Genomic DNA, 8,353 nt, shown 5'->3' on the forward strand with positions numbered 1-8,353 from the left:
TTTTTTCACTGGAGCATAGGAGTTTGAGCACTGACTTTACATAGAGGTGAATAAAATCATGAGGGGCATAGATAAGGCGAATAGCAAAGGGTAGGGGAATTTAAAGTGAGAGGAGAAAGATTTAAAAAGGGGCAACTTTTTTCCACACAGAGGGTGGTTCGTATGCAGAATGAACTGTCAGAGGAAGTGATAGATGCAGATACAGTTACAACATTTAAAAAGACATTTGGACAGGGACATGAATAGGAAAGGTTTAGAGGGTCAAACGCAGGCAAGTGGGAAACTTGGTCGGCATGGATGAGTTGGACCAAAGGATCTGTTTCCATGCTGTAGGACTCCGAGTGTTCCTCAGGGTAGAGTCCTAGCTCAAACCATCTTCACCTGCTTCATTAATGGCATTCCCTTCCAAAATCTGAAATTTCAACGTAGTTGATAACTTCACATTTCAATACTGTTTGCACTGCTTCAGATACATGCAACAAGACCTGGACGACCTGCTTGAATTGATGAGTGGTAAATAACTTATCAAACAAGTGCCAGTAAATGTATATTGTTAGATGCTCTCTTGCCTGAGATGGAGACAAATGTCCCCTTGATAATCAATAGTAGCACCATCACTTGTTCACCCATCTTTAACATTCTGGGGTTTACCATTGACCAGAAACTTATCTGGACCAACCATAAATGTTCTGGCTGCGAGGGCAGGTCAGAGGCTGTGAATTTGTAATGATAACTTGACTCCTGATACTCCAAAGCCTATACATGACACAAATCAGAAAATGTAATGGAATATTCTCTATTTGCCTGAGCAAATGCAGCTCTAACAACACTCAAGGTCAACACCATCCAAGACAAAGCAGCTCCTTTGGGCGACACACATCCATCACATTAAATATTAATGCTGTGTACAGTGCATACAAATTTAAAAGATGCATTGCAGCAACTTTTTTCTTTTTAAAAAACACACTCAAGAGATGCCTAGGCCAGCATTTATCGCCAATCCCTGATTGCCCAGAGGCAGACAGAGTCAACCATATTGCTGTGGATCTACAGTCACAACTTGCTAAGGATCCCTTGAAAATATCTTCTAGACTTGTAATCCTACTAGTTAGGAAGCAGCAGGCACATGGCAATAGCACCACCTGTAAGTCCTCATTCTAGTCTCATAACATCCGGATTTGGAACCAAATCATTGTTTGTTCACTGTTGGATGGTCAAAATCTTGGAATTCCCTCTCTCAAATAGCAATTAGGATGTACTCACCGTACAGACAGCAGTGATTCAAACAGGTGTCTCATTACCATCTTCTGCAAGCAAAATGAGGCATATGCAATAACTGTTGGTCTTGCCATATCCCAAGAACAAATAAAAATAAAACTAATGTTATATAAATCCAAATTCTTACTTTCAAAATATTCAGCATAGCAGCCTGGCTGAGAATTAAGATAACATTACAGGATCTATGGTTGGATGCAAATCAAAAGAGTTTTAAAGTATATTTCTAAAATGGGAAGCCTGGTAGTTTAATATTAGTAGCAGCTGCACTGACCAAGCCTTAACTCATTATCTGGAATAATTAAGAGGTGATTATTCTTGCACAACATCCTGTCCCACGCAACAATATTTCTAACCACACAGTAGCACTGCATATATGGACTTGTTGGCACCTAACACTAATTTTACACACAATTGTAAATTTTCCACCCATTACTACTATTCTGAATTATTCCAAAGAGCCTCTTAAAGGTAAATAAGAGCTGAAAAACAAAAAATGTCACACTGATGAATCTGCCCCATCTGTTGAAATGGAAAATAATGTGTATATACCAGCTCACATATTAAAATACCAAAAACTATCACAGCCTTCATGTACTGGCAAAGTTGTGCACATCAAGTAGCCAAAGAGAGCAATGATTGTTACTGGTGACAGCAGATTGAGATGTTTTCTACCTCAATCCTTAAAATTGATTTTAAAATTGAATTTTTTTTATTCTCCCATTGCATGCCAATAACAAAACAATGAGTTGAGAAGATGTGTACATTCAAAATTAGGTGAAATGGACTGATGTCTACTTTCCCAGCTCTGGGTAACATATCATGCAAGGAGAGGGCTCTCTTTTAAAAATTACTGCAAGATAAGGTTTTGAATGCAATCCATTAATTGGATTAAAACCAATTAAAGATTTCTGCTTTATTGAGGTGGAAAATTTATCGCTTTCATTTTTCTGTTCAAATAGGACTTTTATTAAAATTGGTTAGAAAAAAAACCTAAAAGCAAAAGAAACGAAGTCATTAATTTCTGGAATAATTATATTGACTGAGATCATGAGACACTGCAGCATCCAAACCCCCATGAACTAATTTCTCACAGGAGAAGTAGACTTAATTCCACTACTAGATTGTATGGTCAGTGATTTTGTACCTCAATTGCTAATTACTTTGCCATTGCCCTTTCAGAATGTATAGTATAGAAAAATATAATTGCACAAGACTATCACTTTTTCTTTAGCTAATTAGGTTTCTCATAGTTCAAAGCAACTGTGTAATTTTATGAAACACTCAAATCCTCTTCAGGAACTTCATTCCCTACAGATTTCTACAATCTGTCACTCTATGTCAAGCATTCAGCAATATGTTAAGTGGTTCAGAGGTTCGTTATTAAAACTGACACTGCCAAATACCACATCTCTTTACAATGCCAGAAAGCAGTTGATTAATTAACTGCTCAAAAACAAATTGTAGCGTGCCATCAGGAGGAAATACCAGGCATTATTTACTTGTATTGCCACATTTGTCCCTCACCACTGCATTCAAGCTGTTGAGAAGGAAAATTTGGTTTGGAATTGTTTAACTCTCGAACATTCCCATAGAACTTTATAACCACATATATTTCCTCAAAATTAAAATATCTCTGATAAAGTTTCCATGTGACTATCAACAATTGTCAGAATAGAATGAGAAAAACTCATGAAACATTTTGTATTCATTGTAGCCAAATAAATGAAACCATACTGTAAACTTAATTTTCACGCTGAAAGTTGTATTAAGTCCTAAGTTACTGTACTCAAATTACCCTGAACCCTTACAAACTGAAATGAATCATGAACCAGCTACTACAGGATTATTTCAGTAAAACCATAATTTACTCAACAAAATTAGGCTGACTTTGCAATGACACAATTAGATAATTACAGTACAATTTCTGCAAAAATCCAATGGTTAATAGATAACCAGCAAGTATAATTTTTCTAATAATTTCCACTTAGTAGTTTGAGTTTGCAATGCCGTTAGAATTAAATGTTTTAAGACTACAAAAAATGCAAAATATTGGAAATCTCAAACTTGTGCAATTCACCTTATTCTGCGCATGACAGATTCTTACCCTGCTTTGTGTTATTTAGGAAACTAACGGTTAAGTCTCTGGTGTTGCTGCTAGATTTCTGTCACTGTCACAATATGGAGTTACCTAATGCCCTTGCTGTCAACCATGCTTGATGGGTGAAATCAATTGGCCCTCACTGGTGCCAGGCAGGGCAAGGCTCCTTTATACAACTCTTTCGATGGTAACTATGGTGATCAGACATAAGAAAATGCTATCTCTAGCAAATCTAATTAGGAAAGGAGACAGAAGGATGGTGCTTTTGATCTTCATGCAGTGCTTTATGTCACAAGTTCTTTGTGTGAATACATCTTGATTGCAACAACTGTCCAGGGCACAGATAGCTGCCAACTTTCTCAGGTAAGACTTATGGCTCTATTTTATGTAAAAATAAAAGAAATTGAGGCAAGGCTAAACCATACAGCCTCTTGAGCCTGCTCCACCATTCAATATCATTAAGGCTAATCTACTTAGAGTTAGAGCTGTACAGCATAGAAACAGACCCTTCTGTCCAACTCATCCATGCCGACCAGATATCCTAAACTGATCCAGTCCTATTTGTCAGCATTTGGCCCATATCCCTCTAAACTTTCCCTGTTCATATACCCATCCAGATGCCTTTTAAATGCTTTATTTGAAAATGCCTCCACCACTCTTTTTGGCAGCTCATTTCATACATGCAGCACAGTCTGTGTGAAAAAGTTGCTTTTAAATCTTACCCTTCTCTCCTTAAATCTGTGCTGTCTAGTTCTGAACTCCATGATCCTGGGGAAATGACATGGGCTATTCACCCTATCCACGCCCCTCATGATTTTTTTGTTTTAGAAAACCTCTATAAAAAGTAACCCCTCAAGTTCCAACACTCTAGGGAAAATAGCCCCAGCCTATTCAGCCTCTCCCTCTAGCTCAAACCCTCCAACCCCACAACACCCTTGTAAATCTTTTCTGAACCCTTTCAAGTTTCACAACATCCTTCCTGTAGCAGGGAGATCAGGATTGAATGCAGTACTGCAAAAACGGCCAAACCAATAATCTGTACAGCCACAACATGACCTCCCCCAACTCTTATACTCAAAGCACTGACCAATAAAAGGCAAGCATACCAAACGCCTTGTTCACTAACCTGTCTACCTGCGACTCCACTTTCAAGGAACTATGGAACTGCACTCCAAGATCTTTTTATTCAGCAAAACACCCCAGGACCTTACCAATAAGTGTATAAGTCCTGCCCTGATTTACCTTATCAAAATGCAGCACTTCACTTTTATCCAAGTTAAACTCCATCTCCCACTCTTCAGCCCATTGGCCCGTCTGATCAAGATCCCATTGTACTCTGACTTAACCTTCTTGGCTGTCCACTACACCTCCGATTAGTGTCATCTGCAAACTTACTAACCATACCTCCTATGTTCACACCTAAATCACTTATATAAATAACAAAACGCAGTGGACCCAGCACTGATCCCTTGGCACACCACTGGTTACTAGACTCCAATCTGAAAAGCAACCCTCCATCTCCTACCTTTGAACCAGTTCTGTATCCAAATTTCTAGCTCTCCCTGCATTCCACATCATCTAACCTCGCTAACCAGTCTACCATGCGGAACCTTGTCAATTGCCTGACTGAAATCCATATAGATAACATCCACCGCATTCATCAATCCTCTTCATCACTTCCTCAAAAATCTGAATCAAATTAGTGAGACACTATTTTCCATGCACAAAGCCATGTCGACTATGCATAATCATTTCTTGTTTCTCAACATCACTTTCCTGCCCACTCACCATATCTTTTATTTCCCCTAAAATTCGGCCTCTCTCAGCCTTAAAATATGCACAACATTGGAGTTTCCACAAACCTCTGTGTTGGACACGTCAATTATTCACAATCCTCCAAGTGAAGAAACGCCTTACCTCAATCTTAAATGAACAGTCCCATGTCCTAAAACTGTGCCCTCATTTTCTGGATTACCTAGCTGAGGCAAACAACTCAGTGCTTGTCTCATCAAGCCCTTTCAGAATCTTGTATGTTTCAATCAGATCAACACTTATTCTTTTTAAACTGCATTCTTTTAAACTATGGACTCTTGGTCTGGGTCCAACCACAAAACATGGGCAGATATAATCATGCACTTTTATGTAATTGCAGAGAAACAGGGATCTTAAATTATATTATAAATCCATCCATTACACCTACAAAATGTGGTTTTCTTACGGTCAACGAACAACTGAATTTACTTATTTGGAAATAGTGGAAACTATTTGTATTTCATTTAGCATTATTGCATTAATTGCACATTAAGTGTCTGCATTTGCTCAACAGAAAGCAAATACAGGTAATTTTCAACAAGTTGCATTCAACGTAAAGTTCGGATAACTTCAATAGTCCATGGGACAACACATTCCCCTAATTCAATCTGCTTGCAGATATTTTCTAACCAACCTATTCAGAGATGTTATGACACACCTCTGGAGGAGGTGGGACTTGAACTCTGCTCTCATGGTCCAGAGTAGGGACACTACCACTGTGCCACAAGAGGGCCCCCAATCTGCTTATCGCATTCTCTATTATTTAATTACTTGTATTGTTAATCATATTATTTTAAACAATTAAAACAGCCTTCATTTATAATTGTGTGCAGTTGGGAGCCACACAGTGGATAACTTTACATGCACAGAGACACTTAGATACTGATGGTACGCTGCAGCATTGGTGGTTACACATTTGGAGTTTCTCGCTGTGAATAAATCCCAAGATAGATTTCTGCTTTCCTGCTTCATCTGGCTTTAAGAAATTTAACATGTATAACTTGACATTCTTTAACTTCTCAATCTAACCAGCTCATGAATCAGTTACACCCATATCCACAAAATGTTACCTAATAATTTTCTACAAATTAAGTCCAATTATAATTTGAGGCTGAATCAAAATTATTTTACAATTCACTAAATGATTTCTGGAATACCCAAATCAAATCTATACACAAATTAAACAAAAAATAAACAACCTAAACAAAGATTAAGAACCATTAGTATGCATTATTGAGTAACAGAAAGATGTAATTTTGTTTCCCAATTTCCAATTAGTCTTCTGGGACAGAGAAAGGTCATGGCATCCCCCCTGCTGAGAACCAATAGTGAAGATCTGGAAATCCGCTGTACATCGTTCCACCAGCAGATGAACTTGACCCATGTAAGACATAGAATCAACCTAGAGAAAACTGGCAGAACACATTCTTTGTTGGTGAACAAGTACCTTTGGCAAGAAAAAAAATGACAAGCAGCCATTGAAACCCAGATGCATCATTTCACACTAATGTCTATTTAGAGATTTGACCAAGCCAAACTATTGATTTCATATCACTGGATCCTTCTTAATGAGTCTTGAATGAAAATTGTAGTTTTCTTCTTTATCCTGGCTTTTTAAGAGATGCATTCATAACATATGCACAGATACAACCATAACTTTCTGCCCAATCAAACTAATGGATGGAATGTAACTTTGACCACATGTTCTTTAATATTCAATCCCTTCAGGCAAGGCTTTAACTCTAATGAGCTAGCAAAAAGCGTACCCGAATGTTCTGGCTGGTTTCTAAACCTAAATGAAATAGACCTTTAATTATATGGGATAGACAGGAAGCAATATTTCAATAATCTATACACACAAGGGCTTCTGGAATTGTTAAAAGTTTTACAACAGTTGTTATATAATTTTGTGTTCACAGTACATATATTTATTACTAAGCACAAATACAATTCAAACTCCACAAAATTGGAAAATCCTCAAGTTTCTTCACAAATTCAATAATTTTTAAAAATAGACTAATACAACATCTGGCATATAGAAAATATCTTTAACAAAAGGCTGTCGAGAGGTAAAGAGAAATACTGAACGAAGAATAACAAAGTCAAGAGTTTTCCCCAAAATAGAGTTACAGAATCATTGAATTATTGCACTGCTTGAATGTTTCAATTACACCTGTCTCTGCCAGACAGTCAAGCAATGGTTTCTGCAATTAATTGTACATGCACAAATGTGGGATGCTGCTGTCCAATTTGCTTTCTAATGGTTAGCAGTGAAAAGCGCACTATGATTTGAGCTACAAATCAGGGCCATTGAGATAGCCTGAAAGTTTTAAAAATATTATTCTGTTGCCTTTGTTACTGGAGTGAAACCAGATGCAACTAGACAAATTTAACATAAATCAACAGTGCTTCAAACAAGTTAAAAGCCTTGTTCGTCATAGGGAACAATTAATGCATAGAAAGGGTCCAGATGTGACCAAGGTGCAGGGTTTCATTCATGGTGCTCACATAGCCATCAATACAGATCCAAAGAACAATCCCCTGTAGGTTGGGAAGGTTCGTAAGGCTTTCCCTCACATCTCAATCAATTTGTAAATCATGACCAACCACAGGAACAGGAGAATGCAGATGACTGCACTTTAGTCTGGTAGTATTCTTGGTGTATTTGTTTTGCATGATTCCATGGTGTCTGCATTTGAAGGAGCAGATAGACAGATGGATGTTTAACTGATGAACATTGGTACCTGGAACCAAGGCTGCCAAACATCAGTCAAGCACTTCTGCACAAATCAGCAAAAAGAGTACTCAAAGGCACAATTCTTTTCAATTTGGCAAAACATTAGAAAGGTATGTGGAATGAACGAGTCAGTGGTGTTGTAGTAATGTAATTGGACTTCTAATCCAGAAGCCCAGGCAAATAGTTTCAGGGCAAGTGTTCAAATCCCAATGTCTAACGGAACTTAAATTCAATTCAAAATCCTGGAATTCAAAAAGGTAGTTTAATGATGCACAAGACCAATATCGTAAAAAAAACCCGGCTTCATCTGATCATCCAGAAATCTGTCATCCTTACCATCTGGCCTACTTGTGACTCCAGACCTGCAGTAATATAACTTTTGCCCTCTGAAGTGGTCTAACAAGCCACTCAGTTATATCAAACTGAGG

The sequence above is a fragment of the Rhincodon typus genome, chromosome 17, assembly GCF_021869965.1.
Source record: "Rhincodon typus isolate 14 chromosome 17, sRhiTyp1.1, whole genome shotgun sequence".
NCBI lineage: Eukaryota > Metazoa > Chordata > Chondrichthyes > Orectolobiformes > Rhincodontidae > Rhincodon > Rhincodon typus.